The sequence below is a fragment of the Bombina bombina genome, chromosome 6 (genome assembly GCF_027579735.1).
Source record: "Bombina bombina isolate aBomBom1 chromosome 6, aBomBom1.pri, whole genome shotgun sequence".
Taxonomy (NCBI): domain Eukaryota; kingdom Metazoa; phylum Chordata; class Amphibia; order Anura; family Bombinatoridae; genus Bombina; species Bombina bombina.
The window spans coordinates 463,184,173-463,209,806 of NC_069504.1; the positions used below are offsets into that span (position 1 = coordinate 463,184,173).

Below are 25,634 nucleotides of genomic sequence, written 5' to 3' on the forward strand. Positions count from 1 at the left end.
TGTGACAAACTGCAAGCGATGCGGCGCGAGGCGAAGCAGCTGCTTCGTGTCGCATCGCTTCTGAAGTTCAGATATTTCATCTCTGAGCGCTCAGCTACGCGACCTGACGCAGCAGAGTGCTCAGAGATGAAAATGCAGGACACACTGAGCGCGCACAGCCGCATCTACACGCGCCGCTCCGCTTGCAGTGTGTCACAGCCTTTATAGGAGCTTAGGTATGTGCACGTGTCTTTAGAAGTCTATAGTAGTGTAAGAAACTATGTATAACATTGATATAAGCACTTTGCAAACACTGCTGACAGATGACTAAAGACAAGTGCATACTCCTGAGCTCACCTAGGATTACTCTATAACAGAGGATACCAATTAAACAAAGCAAAATTGCTAAAATAATACATTGAAATGTTGTTTAAATAGCTATGCTCTGTCCGATCCATCAAAGTTTAATTCTCTTCTAGGTGAGCTCAGGAGTGTGCATGTATCTTTAGACATCTGTCAGCAGTGTTACAACATTGTTCATTGCAGGATTATACAACATTGTAAATTTTGAAGTCATAGAATGCAGGTGCATGTTCCAAACAACTTACCAAGCTTTACTCTTCAACAAAGGATGCCTACAGATCAAAGCAAATTTGATAATACAAATAAATTGGAAATTTGTTTAAAATTGCATGTTGCATCTGTGTCGTGAATGTTTCATTTTGACTTTACTTTCCCTTTCTGTCAGCAATGGTAAAACTATATGGATGAAAACAGAGTACCAATCAGTCCGTGGTGATTTTAATGTCACCAAAAGCAACTAATAAGGAAGCACCATCCTCAAGTTAGTATTCGCACTATACGAGATGAAGCAGCCGCACCACCGCTAAACAGACATCACGTCACCTCCAGCCACTCGAACCAACCGCCATAGAATGCGGCTCACAGCACTTCCTGCTTGCAGTCACCCCCGCCTTCTGATTTGCTGAATAGCTACGCTGCCTTCTCTCTCGGCCGCTGTTAATTGGTTAGTAGTCCTGTCCACTGAGGCCGGTTAAGAGTGAGGTCATTAGCTTGGATGTGTGCTACTAGTGTAGGAGTGCGGGAGAAGGGGAGGGGATGACAGGAAGAGAGTGAGTGCCTTTCCCGCTGTATTGCTATTGCTCTCCTGCTGCAGGTTACCGGATACGCTGCAACTCCTGCGCCTTTCCTACTTCTGGCAAGGAAGCTTGTCAATGTTTACAGGGAGCGTTAGCTGTGTTGCCAGTGTACGAGCTCTCGCCGGACACCGTACGGACTTTAGAGGAGGTAAGCGGCGAGGCCTGGTGTGCTAGCAGGCGACCCTCCCTGCGCAGGCGATGCTTTAGACATGGGAAGGTATGAACAGTGTATGGACATAGCCCTTGCCGACCTAACCTTCCAGATTCACTGGAGGAAACTTTGTATAAGGATGTGGGGTCAGTGCGGCATGTTAGAATGGAGGAAGGGCATTAAATCTGAGTGTCATACCAGATGCTTCTTATTGGGTGGATATAGGTGCTATATAATGTCGCATCCCCATACCTGCTTACACCAATGCCCCTTTTAGTAAAACAGAATACTTACTGTTTCCCCCTTTTTACAATAGTATCAAATCAACACAAACCTGGTTAATATTGAGATCCGCATTTTACTAACACCTTACACTAGTACCCTTTATTCCTAGATAAATACGTTCTTACGTAAATAAGTATACTCTAATTGTAAAAAAGTTTTTATTGAATTTGTTAAATACACTGTCCCTGTTGTTGGAAGGTCTTGGAGGAAGCGACGTGTGACTGTAAGATATGCAGTTGGTGCATATTATAGTTTTGATTTACAAATAGACACTTTCACAGCAGAAATTATTACTGCATTTTGTTAATTTTGTTGAACAGTGTGTCTCAAAGGTTTCTGCTTTGTGGAACCCCTGAGTCACTTTTAAAACTAAGTGACCCCCAAGGAATCATATAATCCAAATACATATGAATAAAACATGAGATACATTACTCCTGTTACTCATGAAACTTAAAGGGACACTGAACCCAATTTTTTTCTTTCATGATTCAGATAGAGCATGGAATTTTAAGCAACTTTCTAATTTAATCCTATTATCAATTTTTCTTCGTTCTCTTGCTATCTTTATTTTAAAAGCAGGAATGTAAATCTTAGCAGCCAGCCCATTTTAGGTTCAGCACCATGGATAGCGCTTGCTTATTGGAGGCTTACATTTACCCACAAATAAGCAAGCATAACCCAGCTTCTCAACCAAAAATGGACTGGCTCCTATGCTTCACATTTCTGTTTTTTAAATAAAAGATAGCAAGAGAACAAAGAAATTGATAAGAGTAAATTAGAAAGTTGCTTAAAATTGCATGCTTTATCTGAATCATGAAAGAAAAATAAAATTGGGTTTAGTGTCCCTTTAAATACCATTAAACAAGTGGTTGACAAATTTATGTAAAACATAGGAGCTACAAAAACTATCAGGAGTCCTCTCTATTTTAACTTGCACATTATGTTTTCTAACCTGAATTCTTTGGAGATAGATATAGATAGAGAGGGTTTTTTTCCCCCTCTTGATATTACTTTATCTTGGGGACCCTGATCAATAAAATGGATAAGCAGGTGTTGGTTTAAAAATAACTCCTTTATTGGAGACAGAAACATTTTGAGCAATTAGCCTGAAGTTTTTATGTACACTTGTATTACAGCCATTTAATGTAACAGTATATCTTTTAAAATAAAGGTATGCTGATGAAAATGGATGCATTATAAACCTTTGGTTATGAAGTAACACAGTGATGTGTGTTTAATTTCTAAGCACCAATAATTTGTTTTGTCTCAATGTTTCTAACCTTTTTTTTATTTTATTATTATTCAATAAAGGTTATTTTTTACTGAGAGATACAATTTGGCATATTTAGGAACTAACATACTTACTTGTCTCCCACTGGTAGCTTAGATTATTGTCTCTGACAATTATCAGGTCTTCAAATATTTTCTATGAACTAAGGAAGGGTATAAAGTAGAGAGAGGAAAAAACGGTTAATGAACTTTGCAGTTTATACAGTGTCAAACAACATTTAGCAAATCATGCTGCTTTTTTACCTGTTTCATATTCCCTTATAGACTAAACTGACACAACTGTAGCCTTTTCATCGTGGTTGACAATCACTTTTTATAAAGAAATCCGCAAACAAGTAAGTATATTCTGTTCTCATGTCAGTTTCTAGTCTCCTGTGTTTTAACATTTCTGCATACTGAGTATTGATATTTGATACTTTTGCATTCTACTTCAATTAGCCATAATCACTGTGTTTCAGCAGTATGCACGCATGCTGTGAGTGCCCCTGCATTATAACCGGGAAGGTGTAGTGTTAGAATGCTGGTGCACGGCCCTCACAGCAAATGTGTGTGTTCTGCTGAAAAACAGTAAGAACCTTTACTAGAAGCACATTTGCTAAAGGAAGTATATTGCAAACATGCTACAATTTAAAACTGAAATGCACCCATGCATATTTCCATTTTGACCTTTCTGTCCCTATAAATTCAGAACAATGTAGGGATTTTTTTGTTATGCGTCTTTTTTTTTTTTATTGAGGTTACAAGAATAAATTCACAGAAAGCAATATAATACAAGTGAATTTGTCAGAACAATATGCTTATCAATACAATATTACGTAGGCAAATAGCTTTGCCTCCGATGACTTTGTCTAGTCACAAAAGCTACTACCACATATTTAAAACTAGAAACTCTAGATAGGGATATTTTTACATTGTCTTTTCCCCAATAATTTATTCAAAGGTACTTTTTAAGATGCTTTGGTTTTGTAGCTTAATGTAAATGAAACACATTTTATAAAGTGGTGTTCCTTGTTATTTTATATTTCCTTTTTTTTTTTTTATCATAGTATTTCTTTCTGGAGTTGTGGCATTCGTGGTTACAATGGGTAACCATGGAGATCTGTGTGTAGATTCCTGCCCTGGCATCTGCTTCAAGCTGTTATAACTGCATGATTTGAATTCAAGTCCCCCAACAGTTGGCAGAGTATTAGTGAGTTAAAATACAGTGGAAATTGTTTTAAAGCAGAATCTAAATGCAATTTTCTTATGGTTAAAAATGAAATCTTGAAATTATTAATACATTGTACAAATGTCCAAATCCCTTTTGTAAAGGATATTTTTCAATTTCTCCCCCAAGGAAAAAATGTGCTCTTAAGAAGCACTACACAATTATCTCCTCATAATAAGAGGGAGACCAGAATTCCTGCAGATTTTAAGCCATTATATTGCCTAACACCCTGCTTGACTTTGTGACCCACTTATAATGGGTTTGATATAAGTCTATTCAGTTTAATCAGAGGTAATACGGGGAAATGTGGAATGGGTTTCTCTCCCATAAAATTTAAATTCTTGCATCATTGCGTAGTTAATCAAGTAGACTGTCCCTTTTAAAAAAGTGACATTAAACACAAAACTTTTATTTCATGATTTAGATAGAGATTACAATTTTAAACAACTTTCTAATTTACTTCTATTATCTAATTTGCTTTATTCTTTAGATATCCTTTGTTGAAGAAATAGCAATGCCACATGGGTGAGCCAATCACACGAGGCATCTATGTGCAGCCACTGTGTCTATCTAGATATGCTTTTCAACAAATACCCCATATATATTCTATGTTTTAACCCCTTAATGACCACAGCACTTTTCCATTTTCTGTCCGTTTGGGACCAAGGCTATTTTTACATTTTTGCGGTGTTTGTGTTTAGCTGTAATTTCCCTCTTACTCATTTACTGTACCCACACATATTATATACCGTTTTTCTCGCCATTAAATTAACTTTCTAAAAATACCATTATTTTCATCATATCTTATAATTTACTATAAAAAAAATTATAAAATATGAGGAAAAAATGGAAAAAAAACACACTTTTTTAACTTTGACCCCCAAAATCTGTTACACATCTACAACCACCAAAAAAAAAACATGCTAAATAGTTTCTAAATTTTGTCCTGAGTTTAGAAATACCTAATATTTACATGTTCTTTGCTTTTTTTGAAAGCTATAGGGCCATAAATACAAGTAGCATTTTGCTATTTCCAAACTACTTTTTTTCAAAATTAGCGCTAGTTACATTGGAACACTAATATCTTTCAGGAATCCCTGAATATCAATTGACATGTATATATTTTTTTTTAGAAGACATCCCAAAGTATTGATCTAGGCCAATTTTGGTATATTTCATGCCACCATTTCACCGCCAAATGCGATCAAATACAAAATATCGTTCACTTTTTCACAAATTTTTTCACAAACTTTCGGTTTCTCACTGAAATTATTTACAAACAGCTTGTGCAATTATGGCACAAATGGTTGTAAATGCTTCTCTGGGATCCCCTTTGTTCAGAAATAGCAGACATATATGGCTTTGGCATTGCTTTTTGGTAATTAGAAGGCCGCTAAATGCCGCTGCGCACCACACGTGTATTATGCCCAGCAGTGCAGGGGTTAATTAGGGAGCTTGTATGGAGCTTGTATGGTTAATTTTAGCTTTAGTGTAGTGTAGTAGACAACCCAAAGTAATGATCTAGGCCCATTTTGGTATATTTCATGCCACCATTTCACCGCCAAATGCGATCAAATAAAAAAAAACGTTAAATTTTTCACAATTTTAGGTTTCTCACTGAAATCATTTACAAACAGCTTGTGCAATTATGGCACAAATGGTTGTAAATGCTTCTCTGGGATCCCCTTTGTTCAGAAATAGCAGATATATATGACTTTGGCGTTGCTTTCTGGTAATTAGAAGGCCGCAAAATGCTGCTGCGCATCATACGTGTATTATGGCTAGCAGTGAAGGGGTTAATTAGGAAGTTTGTAGGGAGCTTGCAGGGTTAATTTTAGCTTTAGTGTAGAGATCAGCCTCCCACCTGACACATCAGACCCCCTGATCCCTCCCAAACAGCTCCCTTCCCTCCCCCACCCCACAATTGTCCCCGCCATCTTAAGTACTGGCAGAAAGTCTGCCAGTACTAAAATAAAAGTTTTTGGGGGGTTTAGGTTTTTTTTAAAAAAAAAAATTAATAATTATTCTGCTGTATAGGACCCCCCTTAGCCTCCAACCTCCCTGATCCCCCCCCAAAACAGCTCTGTAACCTTCCCTATCTGCCTTATTGGGGCCATCTTGGGTACTGGCAGCTGTCTGCCAGTACCCAGCTTACACAAAAAAGTGCTTTTTTTTCTTAGTTTTTTTTTTAACTTATTTTAAACTGATTGCACCTTTTTCTGTAGTGTAGCGGTTCCCACCCGCTCCCTCCCCGTGCCCGCCCCCGCCCTCCCGTGCACGCGCGCGCGTCCGTGCGCGCCCCCCTCCACATCTCCAGGGCCATCGATGGCCGCCTCCCGGTACTGCTCCCACCCACCAACGAAGGAAGCCACCGATCTCCGGTGCAGAGAGGGCCACAGAGTGGCTCTCTCTGCATCGGATGGCTTCAAAAGGTTATTGCAGGATGCCTCCATATCGAGGCATCACTGCAATAACCGGAAAGCAGCTGGAAGCAAACAGGATCGCTTCCAGCTGCTTTCCACACCGAGGACGTGCAGGGTACGTTCTCAGGCGTTAACTGCCTTTTTTTTGAGGACGTACCCTGCACGTCCTCGGTCGTTAAGGGGTTAACAGTGTTTTTAAATAAATTTGCTTTTACGATATCCCCGCTCATTATTATACTGCTTCTGGGTTGGTCCGGTTACCTGCCTCTCACACTAAGAGCTAATAGCAATTGGTCCTATCACGGACGATTTGTTCCTCTGACGCCTCTACCTCCTGTAGCTGCGGATTGGACCCTGGAGTTCCGGATACATCTTCCCATTGGTCTGTCTGGCGGGCGACTAAGGTTCCGTCCTGTCTAGTGAGGCATACGTTTATGCCATCATCTTTGTGAGTACCCTGACTCGTGTTGTGTGCTGTCTCCTGTCTCTGTCGCTGCACTACGATACTGTCCCATAAGGCGCCTCTCTTTTCTCTGCTTTTACAGATATTTGTAACTACTCCTCTCCAAGAGTGCTGCCGTTAATATTGGTTGCTGGCTATTTCAGGAACTTTGCTTTCCCTGAGACTGTAGTTTGAGCCTGGTCTCGGCTACCAGCTGTGCGCACCTCCATAGGATTTATCCTTTATCATTTTCAACAAAGGATATCAAGAGAATGAAGCAAATTAGATAATTGAAGTAAATTACAGAGTTGTTTAAAATTGCATGCTCTTTCTAAATCATGAAAGAAAATATGTGGGTTTCATGTCCCTTTAACCTCTGCCAGAAATGCACTTGCAGCAATTAACCCCATAATTGCTTGGAACCTTGAGGGGTTTAGCTGCTGCATAACAGATGCTAGTTACTTAAACAGGCATAAAACCCAAAACATTTTTCTTTCATGATTTAGAAAGAGCATGCAGATTTAATCACATTTCCAATTTACTTCTATTTAATTTGCTTCATTCTCATTATATCCTTCTTTGAAAAGCATATCTATAATGGCTGCACATAGATGCCTTGTGTGATTGGCTCACCCATGTGCATTGCTATTTCTTCAGCAAAGGATATCTAAAAAATGAAGCAAATTAGACAATTGAAGTAAATTGGAATGTTGTTTAAAATTATATTATCTATCTGAATCATGAAAGAAAAGTTTGTGTTTCATGTCCCTTTAACTCATTCATTACAGGAAATACATCCCAAGAAATTCACTAGTGGCAATTAACCCCATAATTGCTTGAAGCAAATGGGTAAGGGGTTTAGCTGCTGTGTAACAGTTGCAAGCTACTTAACCTTTTAAAGCTGTTATGCCGTTCTATTCCGTCATAATTAGACTGGGCTTTAAAGCCGTTATGACGGAATAGAACGTCATAACTAACGGCTGTCCTGAAGCCTTCTGTGCTTCAAGGATTTAATCGCGGTCTGGAGGGCGTTCCTAGGATTGTAGGGACGCCCCTCAGATGCAATCCAATAATTGAAATCTCGCGATCGTATGCACGATCGCGTAGTTTCAATTTGTGTACATCGGAACAGTTGTTCCGATGTAGGCACTTTAACCCTGTCACGAAAGGGTTAAAGTGACAGTCTACACCACAATGTTTGTTTATTGATTAAAAATATAGATAATCCCTTTATTACCCATTCCCCAGTTTTGCATAACCAACAGTTATATTAATACACTTTTTACCTCTGTGATTACCTTGTATTTAAGCCTCTGCAGACTGCCCCTGTATTTCAGTTCTTTCGACAGACTTGCATTTTAGCCAATCAGTGCTGACTCCTAGGTAACTCCACTGGTGTGAGCACAATGTTATCTATATGGCATACATTAACTAATGCCCTCTAGTTGTGAAAAAATGTCACTGCATTCAGATAAGAGGCGGCCTTCAAGGGTTAAGAAATTAGCATATGAACCTACCTAGGTTTATAGCTTTCAACTAAGTATAACAAGAGAACAAATACAAATTGCTAATAAAAGTATATTGGACATGCCCTATTTCAAACATGAAAGTTTATTTTTGACTAGACTGTCCCTTTAAGTCCTTCATTGCAAGAAACACAATCAACCCTGTTATTGCTGCTAACACACTAGGACAATCAATCGGTTAAATCACTGTTGCATTTTTCTGCACAAGCAGCAGTGATTTAACCCTCTTACTTGGTCCCAAATGTTGTAAAGGTAGTAACATACAAACATAGAAACACACAGACACACTCATACACTGAAACACACACTCACATAAGAATTTGCATATAGACACTCTAGCAGACATACAAAGAAACACACTTAGACACAGACACTCAGCACTTGTTTACATTGACCTGACAAGTAATGAGGTAGACTACAGTTTTGTCAAAAAAGGAGATTTACAAAACAAAATATGGAGTTCTGATTATCTTTTTGTCAAGGAAGATGCCAACTAAATGATAACATCCTGCAGTGGCTGAAAGGAAGGGCCCTGAACTGCCTAAACAATAATTGAAAGGTTAAATGGTGGATTGGTGACTTCCGGAAAGGTCTCATTAGTCTCAAAGTCTATAGAAAGATGTGAATGATCAGTAGTAAGGTCAAAATGTCCTAAAAAGTAACAGACAATGGACACACACACAAACTTGCACATACACCCAAGGAAACACTGACATCCTCAGAAAACACACATACACACACACACGCGCACACACACACTGTCGCTGAGACACCCACAGAAAACACACAAAGACATACACACACACACACACACAGACAGCCTTAGAAAACACACACACACACACACACACTGAGACACCCACAGAAAATACACAGACATACACACACAGAAACACCCAAAGAAAACATACATACACCCACACTCAGACATCCACAGAAAACACACAGACATACACATCCACCCTCACAGAGGTATCCATAGAAAATAGACTTTTTTTCTTTTCTTTCTTTTCTTTCTTTTCTTTCTTTTCTTTTCTTTTCTTTCTTTTCTTTTCTTTTCTTTTCTTTCTTTTCTTTCTTTTCTTTCTTTTTTCTCACCCTCACAGACATACAAAGACTTAAGCACAGACCCACATTAAAAAAAAAAACATACACACTCATAGAGAGACACAAAGACATAAACGCAGATACCCACAAAAACACTCACAGGAGGTAACATTTCTGCACATTGCATCCCCTAAATCAACAGTGTGTGATGAAGAAAAGTACTTTTGAAAGGTTGAGCAATCTTATTCTAAGAGTATAACATTTTATGCAGATGTAAAAATCTTAGATAAAATGCCTCCTTGCATCTGGAAAGTCCTTGGCATAAAGGGGCAGTACATTGGAATGTAATTAAAATATATATATTAATAAATAAAAAAAATCTCATATCTGCCAAAAGGGCACCTATTTGTGTATTGAGGGGGAAACATTTCTGCATGGCTTAAATATAGAATTTCTACAGCATTGTCAAAAAATCATAAATACAGTGCTGCATATTTTTTTTTATTTTTTTTTATGTGTTTTTATTGACCCCTGGCCCCACCATACCACTACTACCACACTAAAGTTTCAATCCAAAATTGCACAAATAAATAAAAAACATTTACTTAGTAAGTCCTACCTCCTCTGCAAATGAAAGTGATCTTCCATCTGACTCAGGCACACACTGTACAAACTTAAGTGCCAAGTCTGTCTCACGCTGTGGTTTAGTGCACACTCGGAAATCCTCTCAAATGCTAATGCTTTACTTTATAACATTTCTCCACACTCAATAGCACTCTGCTGTAGTACCCTATTTTTAAAATAAGTCGTTCTTGCCTCATTGGGCCCCTGACAGGAGTCACCCCTGTCACCCCCTGATGGCGACCCTGGCTGCATGCATTGATACATGGCAAAAAAAATATGGACACTTATAGAAACAAATGCATAACATACTAAACTAATATAAGAGGAGGAAGGTCCTTCTCTTAAAGGTATAGTCTAGCCTGCCCATTTTTGGTTCAGCACCTGGGTAGAGCTTGTTGATTGGTGGCTACATTTAGACACCAATCAGCAAGCGCTACCCAGGTGTTTAACCAAAAATAGGCAGGCTTATAAGCTTTCATTCCTGTTTTTTTCAAATAAAGATACCAAGAGAACGAATAAAAATTAATTGGAATGAATTAGAAATTTGTTTAAATTTGCATGCTCTATCTGAATCATTAAAGTTCAATTTTGACTAGACTATCCCTTTTTAAGCAGGGATTTTCAAACCTGTCCTCAGGCCTTCCATATACTCAAAATCTGGCTTGTTAGGGAGGCCTGAGGTTAGGTTTGAAAACAAGTGCTCTTAAGCAATAGGTTCCTGTATATACCTTTCCCAGTCGTGCATCTCAGTGTGCGGAAAGGTATGATGCATCAACTTCTGCACTCGGAGGGTCTCTGATTGGGAGGAACATGCATGCACAAGATTTATTTCTATATGGTCTATAGGTCCTGCATTACAGCTGTTTTTTTAATTTTCATATAAACTTTTCAATTCATTAGCCTTACTATACACCTGTGATTGGCCCCAAGGCAGAACATGCTGTGATCTGAGATTGGACAAAATGCAGTATGTCTGCAGAAAGAATGAGACACATTCAGGAACTGTTAGCACACTCACTCTGCAACTCTACTCAACATTAGACTGTTCTCTTCAAGCAAAGCTGTGTTCTGGCTGCATTATGTAAGTTTTCCTTAACACTTTGCATCCAGAGCAAAGTTCTGTTTGAAGAGAACAGTCAAGTATGGAGCAGCGCTGCAAAGCAGCAGTGCATTTATTGTTAATTAGGATCTCTGGGATTTTTTCAACCCCGCCCCTAGCCTTTCCCTTTCTGCAAAGATGTGACTTCTAAATGTAAGATGTTCTTGTGAGCAATGCACCTTTTTATTACAACATGTCTGTCAAGAGAAAAGGAAACACATTTATTCACAAGATATTTTAAAAACTTAACATTTTTTATTATCTGCAGCTAATTTGCATTGCAATGTTCAACTGCTGAACTATATTATAAAACTTTAAAAAAAATGCTTTATTCTACAGCAACACATTGCATTAAAACTGGTGCTTTAGTGTAACTGCCTAATTTAAAATTGTATTTTATTTCAAAATGACCTGCAGAAATGTTTTCACTCAAAATAATCTCATCGCAGAAAGATTGGTTACGTGACTACCTCATTGTGGTGTTACTGGAGGCTAATCTTGTATACCTGTAACATACAACACCCAGGACAACAACATGCATCTGTCACAACACAATTTATTATTCATAAGCATGTCTGGTCGTTTTGCTTCTCACTACTCGCTCATATGGAGCTGTGTGTTTTTTTTTTTTTGTTTTTTTTTTCATTTACGCCACTGGCTTAAATATCACGGAGTACTTTGCACAGGTTTAGATTTATTTGTATATTCTCGCTTCATGTTTGATCCTGATAAGTCACATTGCTGTCTTAATTAATCAAGCCTATGATTAAGTGCCGCAGGGCACAAAACATGTAAGGTCTCCTTCTCCTAACTTGTTTAGCACAATTGAGTGTTAATTTTATGTATCTGAAATAAAGTAGTGTTTTTATTCTTTTGAAGCCTTTCTCGAGTGCCGCCTATTTTTTTCTACTTTGTGCTGTCTTAATTACTCAAAGTTCAGAACTGCATTTCCAGTGAAACGTGTTGCAAAAAAACCTTTCTAATATACTTTAACCCCTTAATGACCACAGCACTTTTCCATTTTCTGTCCGTTTGGGACCAAGGCTATTTTTACATTTCTGCGGTGTTTGTGTTTAGCTGTAATTTTCCTCTTACTCATTTACTGTACCCACACATATTATATACTGTTTTTCTCGTCATTAAATGGACTTTCTAAAGATACCATTATTTTCATCATATCTTATAATTTACTATAAAAAAAATTATAAAATATGAGGAAAAAATTGAAAAAAAACCACTTTTTCTAACTTTGACCCCTAAAATCTGTTACACATCTACAACCACCAAAAAACACCCATGCTAAATAGTTTCTAAATTTTGTCCTGAGTTTAGAAATACCCAATGTTTACATGTTCTTTGCTTTTTTTGTAAGTTATAGGGCCATAAATACAAATAGCACTTTGCTATTTCCAAACCATTATTTTTCAAAATTAGCGCTAGTTACATTAGAACACTAATATCTTTCAGGAATCTCTGAATATCCATTGACATGTATATATTTTTTTTTAGTAGACATCCCAAAGTATTCATCTAGGCCCATTTTGGTATATTTCATGCCACCATTTCACCGCCAAATGCAATTAAATACAAAAAATCGTTCACTTTTTTACTAATTTTTTCACAAACATTTGGTTTCTCACTGAAATTATTTACAAACAGCTTGTGCAATTATGGCTTAAATGGTTGTAAATGCTTCTCTGGGATACCCTTTGTTCATAAATAGCCGACATATATGGCTTTGGCGTTGCTTTTTAGTAATTAGAAGGCTGCTAAATGCCACTGCGCACTACACGTGTATTATGCCCAGCAGTGAAGGGGTTAATTATGGAGCATGTAGGGTGCTTTTAGGGATACTTTTAGCTTTAGTGTAGTGTAGTAGACAACCCCAAGTATTGATCTAGGCCAATTTTGGTATATTTCATGCCACCATTTCACCGCCAAATGCGATCAAATTAAAAAACACGTTAAATTTTTCACAATTTTAGGTTTCTCACTGAAATCATTTACAAACAGCTTGTGCAATTATGGCACAAATGGTTGTAAATGCTTCTCTGGGATCCCCTTTGTTCAGAAATAGCAGAAATATATGGCTTTGGCGTTGCTTTTTGGTAATAAGAAGGCCGCCAAATGCCGCTGCATTTCACACGTGTATTATGGCTAGCAGTGAAGGGGTTAATTATGTAGCTTGCAGGGTTAATTTTAGCTTTAGTGTAGAGCTCCGCCTCCCACCTGAAACATGAGACCCCCTGATCCCTCCCAAACAGCTCTCTTCCCTCCCCCACCACACAATTGTCCCCGCCATCTTAAGTACTGGCAGAAACTCTGCCAGTACTAAAATAAAAGCTATATTTGGGCTATTTTTTTTTTTTTGGCATATCTACATATGCTGCTGTGTAGGATCCCCCCCTTAGTCCCCAACCTCACTGATCCCCCCACCAAACGGCTCTCTAACCCTCCCCCTCTGCCTTAATGGGCGCCATCTTGGGTACTGGCAGCTGTTTGCCAGTACCCAGTTTAGCAACAAATTTGCCTTTTTTTTTTTTTTTTTTTTTAAATGCCCTTTTCTGTAGTTTAGCTTCCCCCCCCCAAGACCAACCCCCCACCCCTTCCTGATCCCTTAGATGTTTATTTCTAAATTTTAAAAATATTTTTTTTTTAACTTTTAACAATTTTTTATTTTTCTGTAGTGTAGCGGTTCGCTCCCGCCCCGTGCACACGCCCCCCCGCCTGTTCCACCCCCGATCCCGCCCTCCACTCGGCACATTGATGGCCGCCCACCCGCCTCCCAGACTTGCTCCCACCCACCAACGATACCGGCCACCGATGTCTGGTGCAGAGAGGGCCACAGAGTGGCTCTCTCTGCATCGGATGGCCAAGGGGGGTTATTGCAGGATGCCTCCATATCGAGGCATCACTGCAATAACCGGAAAGCAGCTGGAAGCGAGCAGGATCACTTCCAGCTGCTTTCCAGACCAAGGACGTACGCCACACGTCCTCGGTCATTAACTGTCTTTTTTTTGAGGACGTGTGGCGTACGTCCTTGGTCATCAAGGGGTTAAATTACTACTTTAATGTAATTTTTATTTTGGAGATGGTGTTTTTTCTTCCTGCGAGAATTGGAAGTGAATGCATCCTGCTGATGCATTCTACACAGTTATTTTATCACCGTAGTAGCTCATTTATATCTGCCCCTCTTTATCCTCAGCAAAGGAGATTAGATATTTTCTGAAAGGGTTTGTCCCTGGACTGCAAAATAATAAATGCCTTTGTTTAACTTACACAGAATTTATATAACCCACAAATGGTAAGAGCTTGCTAGAACCCACAAGTCTATTTGTAAGTCAAGTGTCCTTCATTTATACTTTAAATAAAACAAACCCTCTGTCAACTCCACCCTCCCAAGAAACGCGAAACGTCAATTCACTTCTTAAAAGGTATCAAAGAATATAATCATTCTCTCTCACTTTAATTTCAGTCATAACTGTGAAACTCTACAAAATTCTTTTATACCTAGAACAAGTTATCAAGTCCTCTAAATATACCAGTTTTCACAAGCCGCCTCCTTCCCCCAGGACCTTTTCTCTCCGAATTATGACCATGAATTCATATAGAACTATAACACATTATCTTTTACAGACTGCTTTTAGATATCAAAACACAATTCCCCTATCAAATGGGCATTTAACACATACTCTGAATTTCGGAATGGGTATATTATTTGCTTTTAAATCTAAAGAAGTTGATTTAATATAAATCCCACTTTCCACAAAAGTTTTAACTCTTAATTTCAGGTCACTTGTAGCATCAAATTGTTCCACTATCAATTGGTGTAACAATTAACTTTTTAAGTTGTCTCAATGTGTGTGTTTATTTTGTTTCCCAAGTCTTTGCGTACTAGTTTCCTTGGCAAACAAATGGTGTGTTAAACTATTATTTTGTGTTTCCCTAGTTTTGTTAAGAAATCTAAATAGTATAGGGTTCTCATCCATTCGAATGCTGAGTGCATATCTTGTTCAACCATCTTTTAATCATGGCCCAAAACTTAATTGGACTCGGACAGGTTTTAAAAAGGTGTAATAAATCTGTGTTCGTAGGGTGGCATTTGACACATACATTAGCAATATCTTTTACCCACTTACTATACAGGTTAGGGGTGATGAATGCTTTGTAATATCTTAATATGCATCTTCCTCAGGTCAGCCATCAAACGTGGCTTTTCTGACCTTATAAATGCTTTGAGACCTGCATTTCTGATATCTGTGCAATTATTCTGTCCATCCACTACCAGTGTTAACCCTAATATGCTGGTTCATTTTATCAATTAGAATTTTATATATAGGCCACTGGCTCCTAGAAGTTTACTTCTGACTCCTAACTTTTTGGTTTGTTCCACATATATCTATATACAAATACCACTATCTGGATCCTAAATATTTTTACTGGCTACTAAATTTTAAACAGATTTGTCGACCCCTGATGTAGTGTATACCCTCTTTTGCAAGTACTACCATTCTAGAGATAGTATCCAATTTATTTGTGAAATTGTTTTCTAAAATGTCACAATGTTTTATTTGCAGATCTTTAAAATGGTGATTGTGTAATGATTAACTGTCTTGTAGTTCTCCTATAGGCTTGACTGTTACTACCTGATAAATAGTGTAACCCCTTTTCCTGCCAGTGATTAAAGGGTTTAGGGGTAAATCCTGCTGAGAACTCTGGGTTTCCACTGTTGGTTAAAAATGTGGTGTGTATGGGGAAAGTCCCATCCAACACATAGTCTTCTAAGCGATTCTAAAAATAGAGGAGAACCCCTGGATACGGTGTTAATTTTCTGTTTCTCTATATGTGGTAACATTGCTAGGGACCATGGTTTCAACATATCTTTCAATTGCCATGAGGATGAAGTGACTAGTATTACTTAACCAATCTAAAACACATTTACAGGATGCCGCCCAATTATATAGCTCTTAATTTGGTAGACTAAAACCCTCAACATTAATAGAAATAGTAATTTCTGAAAAATAATTCTGTTTCCACCCTGACCATATGAACTCTAAAAAAAAATGTTTTTAGGAATTTCAATTCTTTTTTTGTGTAGCAGTGTTGGTAGCATTTGGGGAAAAAACGTCCATTTTGGGAAATAACATTTTTGTCAGGCACACCCTGCCCAACAGACATCGGAAGAAATTTCCAATTATGCAGGTCTTCAACTATTTTAGCTATAATTAGCCTATAGTTAAGGTCATACCACTGAGAAGGTACTAATTGTGAACCTGTCTGCTTACAATGATAATGCATTTTGCCTAATATATACTTATGCCCTCTGTGGAAATGTCGTCTAGCCCTGTATCTTTTTTTATTTTTATTAATAACCCTCCACCATTTTCTTTTATAGCCACTACATAATTTTGTGAAAAATTAATAATTTCATAATACCAAGAAATGCTAAAGGTACTGACCCAACAGAAAGATGAGTGCAAATCGGCCAATTAGTGGCTGCAGTTTTACACCATATGTTTTAATGTAAAATGCATTTTTGTTAATTTTATCTAGGGTAAAATCTAATGTTGGATACATAGGACACCACATTGACTTAAACATTTTTAATAAGGGACTTGTATTGAATACCTTCACCTTTAAAGGGACAGTAAAGCCAGAATTAAACTTTAATGGATCAGACAGACCATGGCTATTTAAACAACCTTTCCATTTATTGTATTAATGTTGCTTAGTTTTCTTGGTATCTTTTGTTGAAGAGTAATTCTAGGTGAGCTCAGGACTGGGCACGTGTCTTTAGCCATCTGTCAGCTGTGTTTGCAATATTATTATTATTATTATTAGGTATTTGTAGAGCACCAACGGGCGCTATGAACATAGGTGGTATATAAAAAAACAATTACAGGAATCAAATGGGTAGAGGGTCCTGCCGAGAGATACACTGTTGTAGTCGGCTCTTATGAAGGTGGACTACAAACAGCTGGGCTCATAGGCTTACATGCTATGGGGTTTAAGGGGATAGAAGTGGAGATAGGAAGGTTATTGTAGGTTGTATGTGTCCCTGAATAGTAGAGTCTTCAGGGAGCACTTGAAGCTTTTAAAACTAGGGGAGAGTCTTGTGGAGCTAGGCAGAGAGTTCCATAAGATGGGAGTCAGTCTGGAGAAATCTTGTAAACGGGAATGTGAGGAGGTAACGAGAGGAGGAGAGTAAGAGATCATGGGCGAAGGGGAAGGGAGAAAGAGAGTATCTGGAGACAAGGTCTTAGATGTAGGGGGAGCAATGCAATTGAGGGCTTTGTATGTTAGAGTGAGAATTTTGTGTTTTAATCCTGGAGGCAAGAGGAAGCCAGTGAAAGGATTGGCAGAGAGGTGTGGCAGATGAAGAGCGACGTGTAAGGAAGATGAGTCTGGCAGAGGCATTCATTATGGATTGTAAAGGAGCTAGGCGGCAGCTAGGGAGACCAGAGAGGATGTAGTTGCAGTAGTCAAAGCGGTGGAAGGTGGAAGCGGCAGGCTTTAGCCAAGGACTGAATGTGAGGAGTGAAAGAAAGATCTTAGTCAAGTGTGACCCCAAGACATCAGGCATGTGAGGTTGGGGTAATGATGGAGTTATCAACAGTTATAGAGACATGGGGGGTGGAGATTTTGGAAGAAGGGTGGAAAATAAGGAGCTCAGTTTTGGAGAGCTTTATCTTGAGGTAGTGAGAGGACATCCATGATGAGATATGAGAAAGACAGTTAGTGACACGGGTTAGCAAGGAAGGAGATAATTCTGGTTCAGAGAGGTTGATTTGGGTAATATCGGCATACAAATGATAATCAAACCCTTGGGACTTTATTAAGGAACCTAATGATGATATGTAGATTGAGAAGGGGACCGAGGACAGAGCCTTGCGGTAATGGCGCAGAGGATGCCCCAGAGAAGGCTACACTAAAGGTAAGGTTAGACAGATAGGAAGAGAACCAAGAGAGAGTTGTGTCGCAGATGCCAAAGGATTAGAGGGTATGGAGCAAAAGAGGGTGGTTGACAGTATCAAAGGCTACAGACAGATCAAGGAGGATAGGTAGAGAGAAGTGGCCTTTGGATTTTGCTGTAAGTAGGTCGTTGGTAACCTTAACAATTGCTGTGTCTGAGTGAAGGGGGCAAAATCAAGATTGCAGTGGATCAAGGGGGGAGCTTAATGTAAGGAAATGGGATAGACGTGCATATACTAGCTTTTCAAGAAGCTTTGAGGCAAAAGGGAGTAGGGAAATAGGGCGGTAGTTGGATGGGGAGGGTGGATCGAGAGAAGGTTTATTGAGGATAGTTGTGACTAATGCATGTTTGAGATGTGGGAACTATACCAGTGCTGAGGGAGAGGTTGAAGATGTGTGTGAGTATAGGGGTAAGGATATAAGAGAGGAAGGGGAGTAGTTGTGAGGGGATGTGGTCGAGGGGACAGGTAGTGAGGTGAGAGGATAGTATAAGGGCAGAAACTTCTTCCTCTGTAACAGGGGCAAAAGAGCTACATTTAGTGCTTATAGCAATGTTATACATAGTTTCAAACACTGCCATAGACTTCTAAATAAGCTTGTACACACCTAAGCTCCTATTGCCCTACCAAGCTTTACTTTTCAACAAAATATACCAGGAGAACAAAGCAAATTTGATAATAGAAGTAAATTGGAAAGCTTTTGAAAACCACACATTCTATCTGAACGATGAATGTTACGTTTTGACTTTGCTGTCCCTTTAGATAGTCATCAGTTTTTGTATAGCTTGGGTTATTTGCAAATCATTAGTTTCTTTTTTTTCCCATGTTTTATAATAACCTATATTGCTTGTTAAATTGTGTTCTGAGCTGACAGTTTGCCAAACTCAGATTTATTTTAAGATCATTATGCAGGTTATGCATCAATTTTGACTAACTTTTTTTTTGTTTTTGTTTGACAGATGATATGCTTAAATGTTCATGAAGCATTCAGAGATTATGTAAAATGATTAATACCGTATAGGTCTAATGGTGATGTGGGAGTTATTTACGTGTACATTGCTATTCACATATATCCTGAAACAGAGAAACCGGTGAGTATTTTATATTCAGAGTGTTTTCTAAAAAAAAAACATTTAAAATGTTTGAAGTTCTAGGAGATAGTTTTATAGTATTTCTCCATCTAATGCACAGATCTTGTCACATATTTAATTCAGGGCTTGACAAACCCAGGAGCCAGTAGCTCCTAGAATTGTACCCCGGCTCATAACTTTATGGGTTATGGTCCATATATCTATAATATAGATAATATATCCATGATATCTCAGACCACCATCTGCTCACCTATAATCTCAATGTACATGCTAAACCTATTTCTCTCCCCGCCCCCGCACTTGTAGAAATCTGCACACTATGGATCATTTCCAACTTTCTTACCTTATTCAAAAACGCCTTCCGCACACTTCCACAGAATCCTGCCGTGACCTTGCTACAAACCACTATAACAATACTCACTCTCTCCTCTGCACTCAACACCCTTGCTCCTCCACAAATACACAAAATCCCACGTTGTCCACTCCAGCCCTGGCACTCTCAGCAAACACGCTATCTACAAAGATGCTCCTGTGCTGCTGAACGTGCCTGGAGGTAATCCCGCTCTGAACCCGATTTCCTACACTATAAGTTCAGTCTTTATTCTTATTCCTCTGCCCTTCACTTAGCCAAGCAAAACTACTTATCTTTTCTCATATCTTCTCAAACGTCTCTTCTGCATTTTCAACACTCTCCTCTATCCACCTGCATCACCCCCTTCATCTGCCTTTAGTACTCAAGACTTGGCAGACTACTTTTTCAACAAAACATTTACCATCTAAATTAACATCCCACCACAAGACTGCAACCTTCCCCCTCCAACCACTGAGAATGAAGTGAGTTCCCTAATGTCTTCCTCACACCTCACTACCTGCCCACTTGACCCTATCCCTTCACATCTAATACCTTCTCTGTCTTCTACCCTCACCCCAGCTCTTACTTATATATTCAACTGATCCCTTACTACTGGTTCATTTTAATCATCCTTCAAACATGCAAAGGTCACCCCCATAATCAAAAAACCCTCCCTCGACCCCAATTCTCCTGCAAACTACCGCCCCATATCACTGCTTCCGCTAGCTTCAAAAGTCCTGGAAAAACTAGTTTTCGATCGCCTAACCCACTTCCTATCCTCCAACTCATTGCTAGACCCCCTTCAATCTGGCTTCCGTCCCCAACATTCAACTGAGACTGCCCTCACCAAGGTTACTAACAATCTTTTTTTTCTGCTAAAATCAATGGCCACTATTCTATACTTATCTTACTTGACCTGTCCGCTGCCTTTGACACTGTTGACCATCCCCTCCTCCTACAGACTCTCAGCTCCCTTGGGCTCTGTGACATTGCCCTCTCCTGGATCCACTCTTATCTCTCTAATAGGTCCTTTTTCTGTCTTATTTGCTGGCGGCGACTCCTCTTCATTGCCTCTGTCTTTTGGAGTACCTCAAGGCTCTCTTCTAGGCCCTCTACTCTTCTCTATTTATACTTCCTCACTGGGTAAACTTTTCAGTAGCCATGGCTTCAACTATCACCTCAATGCTGATTATACTCAGATGTACCTATCCACCCCTGCACTCTCTCCATCCTAAATGCCTCTGCTAGGCTAATCCTCCTCTCCCGACTCTCTGTATCCGCTGCACCCCTCTGTGAGTCCCTTCACTGGCTCCCCTTTCATAGCCTCCCCTTTCACAGCAGAATTAAATTCAAAATGCCTAATTGCCCTCATCTAACTCCACACTAACATAATTCCCACCTTTGCAGTCCTCACCTCCTGTTTCTCACCCTCCTACCCATTTAGATTGTAAGCTCCCATGGGAACAGGGCTCCCAATTCCCCCTGTATTTGTTTGTTAAAGTTCTTCTATAAGATACGACGAGTCCACGGATTCATCCTTTACTTGTGGGATATTATCCTCCTGCTAACAGGAAGTGGCAAAGAGCACCACAGCAGAGCTGTCTATATAGCTCCTCCCTTGACTCCACCCCCCAGTCATTCTCTTTGCCTCTTAAGTACTAGGAAGGGTAAAGTGAAAGAGGTGATAAAATGTTAGTTTTTATTTTCTTCAAGCAAGAGTTTTTTTATTTTTTTTTATTTTAAATGGTACCGGTGTGTACTATTTTCCCTCAGGCAGCAGATGGATGAAGACTTCTGCCTGGAGGCTGATGATCTTAGCAGTTGTTACTAAGATCCAGTGTAGTTCCCACAGAATGGCTGAGGAGTACTTAAGAAACTTCAGTGTGAGGAACGTTTTTCATGCTATAAGCAGTGAGGTATGTTCAGTCATTTTTTTTCTGGAGAGACTGTGTCATTTCCGAATTGGCTGACAGTATCCCTATGAGGGAGAGGGTAAGCAGTAATCCTAAAGTATAAAGAGGGGTATTACTGAGCTTGCATATATGGACTATATAAAAATGGTTGACACTGATGTTAGAATGTTTGTGGGCAAACGTTTACATGTCTGGGAGTGTAATAACTTTTTTTAAAGGAGAGACGTTTTTATGCTTTATTAAGAAGGGTACACATGGCTTCATTTAAGGGTATATGAATCCACATGGCTAGGTTTTAGACCGCTCTAGTGTGGTTAATTTAGGCTGTGAGACATCGAGTGAGATGGGCGGGGCCTATTTTCGCGCCTCAGTTGCGCAGTTGTTTTTCTCAAGCAAGCTCCAACTCCGGTGGGCCTTTGTGAGCTGTATTGGGCCAAATCAAAGGTTTAACCCGGTTTTACAGACCCCTGAGGGCAGGTAGGCACTACAGCAGGGCTGTGGCAAGGTTCAGGGGGTGCTTTTTGTTGAAATAAATGTTTTATAATTTTCCGTTTTTTCTAGTAATGGTTAAGTATTCCTTTCCTTGTGGGGCAAACTTAGCTGCAGAGTTGTAATGCTTCTATCATAAAATTGGGACAATTTTATTGTTTTCAAGCAGTTTTGGAAAAAATTGTATGCTTTTTTTTCTCTTAAAGACGCAGTACCGTTTTTTTTCAGATTGTTATTTTTTTCACTAAATAAAGTGTTTTGAAGCCTGTTCCATGTGTTTAGAAGCCATTGGTGAACCCCCACTTAAAATGTGTCCATGTACTGAAAGGGCCTTACATTGCAAAGAACATATTTTAGCTGATAAAAGTATGTCTCAGGATGATTCTCAGTCAGAAGAGAATCAGGTTATGCCATCTACTTCTCCCCAAGTGTCACAACCTTTAACGCCCGCACAAGCGACGCCAAGTACTTCTAGTGCGTCTAATTCTTTCACCCTGCAAGATATGGCCACAGTTATGTCTACTACCCTCACAGAGGTATTATCTAAACTGCCTGGTTTGCAGGGGAAGCGCAGTAGGTCCGGTATGAGAGTAAATGCTGAGCCCTCTGACGCTTTATTAGCCATCTCCGATGTACCCTCACAATGTTCTGAATTGGGGGTGGGGGAATTGCTGTCTGAGGGAGAGCTTTCTGATTCAGGAAAGATGTTCCCTCAAACAGACTAAGATATGACGGCTTTTAAGTTTAAGCTTGAACACCTCCGCTTGTTGCTCAGGGGGGTTTTAGCGACTCTGGATGATTGTGACCCTATTGTAATTCCACCAGAAAAATTGTGTAAACGGATAGATATCTAGAGGTTCCTAATTACACTGTTTTTCTGGTCCCTAAGAGGATTTCGGACATTGTTACTAAGGAATGGGATAGACCACGCGTTCCCCTCCTACTTTTTAAGAAAATGTTTCCCATATCTGACACCATTCCGGATTCATGGCAGGCGGTCCCTAAGGTGGAGGGAGCTATTTCTACCCTGGCTAAGCGTACAACTATACCTATTGAGGACAGTTGTGCTTTCAAAGATCCTATAGGAGGGGATTTTTGCTGGATAATAAATTAGAGGTCTTCTAAAGAAAATATTTATTCATCAAGGTTTTCTTCTGCAACCTATAGCGTGCATTGTTCCTGTAACTATTGCAGCTGCTTTTTGGTTCAAGGCTCTTGAGGAGGCTCTTAAGGTTGAGACCCCATTGGATGATATTTTAGATAGAATTAAGGCTCTCAAGCTAGCTAATTCTTTTATTACAGATGCCGCTTTTCAACTGGCTAAATTAGTGGCAAAGAATTCAGGTTTTGCCATTTTAGCGCATAGAGCGTTATGGCTTAAGTCCTGGTCTGCTGATGTGTCGTCAAAATCTATGCTATTAGCTATTCCTTTCAAGGGTAAGACCCTATTCGGGCCTGAACTGAAGGAAATCATTTCCGACATCACTGGAGGAAAAGGCCATGCCCTTTCTCAGGATAAGACAAATAAAATGAGGAACAAACAAAATAATTTTCGTCCTTTTTCAAAGCTTCAAAGGTGGTCCCGCTACCTCCTTCCCTGCCACAAAGCAGGAGGGGAATTTTGCTCAATCCAAGTCAGTCTGGAGACCTAACCAGACCTGGAATAAAGGTAAACAGGCAAAGAAGCCCGCTGCTGCTCCCAAGACAGCATGAAGGGGCAGCCCCCGATCCGGGACCGGATCTAGTGGGGGGCAGGCTTTCTCTCTTCGCTCAGGCTTGGGCAAGAGACGTTCAGGGCTCCTGGGCATTAGAAATTGTGACCCAGGGGTATCTTATAGAATTCAAAGATTCTCCTCCAAGGGGGAGATTTCATCTTTCACGGTTGTCTGTAAACCAGACAAAAATAGAGGCGTTCTTACGCTGTGTAGAAGACCTATATACTATGTGGGTAATCTGCCCAGTTCCAAAAGCAGGGCAGGGGTTTTACTCCAATCTGTTCGTGTTTCCCAAATAAGAAGAAACCTTCAGACCGATTTTAGATCTGAGTCCCATCCTTCAAGATGGAGACCATACGGAGAATTTTACCAATGATCCAGGAGGGTCAATATATGACCACCGTGGATTTGAAGGATGTGTATATTCACATTCCTATCCACAAAGATCATCACCAGTTCCTCAGGTTCGCCTTCCTGGACAAGCATTACCAGTTTGTGGCTCTTCCTTTTGGGTTGGCCACAGCTCCCAGAATTTTCACAAAAGTGCTAGGGTCCCTTCTGGCGGTTCTAAGGCTGCGGGGCATAGCAGTGGCACCCTATCTGGACGATATCTGGATTCAGGTGTCAACTTACCAACTAGCCAAATCCCACACGGACATCGTGTTGGCTTTTCTAAGATCTCACGGGTGGAAGGTGAACATAAAGAAGAGTTCACTTGTCCCCCTCACAAGAGTTCCATTCCTGGGAACTCTGATAGACTCGGTAGACATGAGAATTTTTCTGATGGAGGTCAGAAAATCAAAGATCTTAACCACCTGCCAAGCTCTTCATTCCATTCCTTGGCCGTCAGTGGCTCAGTGTATGGAGGTAATTGGATTAATGGTAGCGGCAATGGACATAGTTCCGTTTGCTCGCTTGCATCTCAGACCACTGCAACTATGCATGCTCAGACAGTGGAATGGGGACTATGCAAATTTATCTCCTCAGATAAATCTGGATCAAGAGACCAGAGACTCTCTTCTTTGGTGGTTGTCACAGGATCATCTGTCCCAGGGAATGTGTTTCTGCAGGCCAGCATGGGTCATAGTGACGACGGACGCCAGCCTATTGGGCTGGGGTGCAGTCTGGAATTCCTTAAAGGTACAGGGTGTGTGGACTCAGGAGGAGGCTCTCCTTCCAATAAATATTATAGAACTGAGAGCGATATTCAATGCGCTTCAGGCGTGGCCTCAGCTGGCTTCGGCCAAATTCATAAGATTCCAGTCGGACAATATCACGACTGTAGCATATATCAATCATCAAGGGGGAACACAGAGTTCTCTAGTGATGATAGAGGTTTCCAAAATAATTCGATGGGCAGAGACTCACTCTTGCCATCTATCAGCAATCTATATCCCAGGAGTGGAGAACTGGGAAGCGGATTTTCTAAGTCGACAGACTTTTCATCCGGGGGAGTGGGAGCTCCATCCGGAGGTGTTTGCACAATTGATTCATCAATGGGGCACACCAGAATTGGATCTGATTGCATCTCGTCAGAATGCCAAACTTCCTTGTTACGGGTCCAGATCGAGGGATCCTCAAGCAGTACTGATAGATGCTCTAGCAGTACCTTGGTCGTTCAACCTGGTTTATGTGTTTCCTCCTTTTCCTCTCCTACCTAGTCTGATTGCCAGAATCAAACAGGAGAGGGCTTCGGTAATCTTGGTAGCGCCTGCGTGGCCGCGCAGGACTTGGTATGCAGATCTGGTGGAATTGTCATCTCTGCCACCGTGGAAACTGCCACTGAGACATGACCTTCTTATTCACGGTCCGTTCCAACATCCAAATCTAATTTCTCTGCAGCTGACTGCCTGGAGATTGAACGCTTGAT

General features: G+C 40.0%; 1 protein-coding gene across 4 annotated transcripts in view; it reads left to right on the top strand.

Moving 5' to 3' along the window:
• The first annotated feature begins 1,004 nt into the window (after window positions 1-1,004).
• The window catches only part of LOC128663087 (mitogen-activated protein kinase 9), a 172,617-nt gene continuing 147,987 nt past the window's right edge, over window positions 1,005-25,634 (top strand). For 2 of the 4 annotated variants that reach the window (XM_053717236.1, XM_053717240.1), the window contains exons 1-3: window positions 1,006-1,287; window positions 3,130-3,200; window positions 19,164-19,295. The gene's annotated coding sequence lies outside the window, so the exon portion shown is untranslated. Of the gene's footprint in view, window positions 1,288-3,129; window positions 3,201-3,911; window positions 4,055-19,163; window positions 19,296-25,634 lie in introns of all 4 variants that reach the window. The other 2 variants (XM_053717237.1, XM_053717239.1) reach the window with 2 other exon arrangements.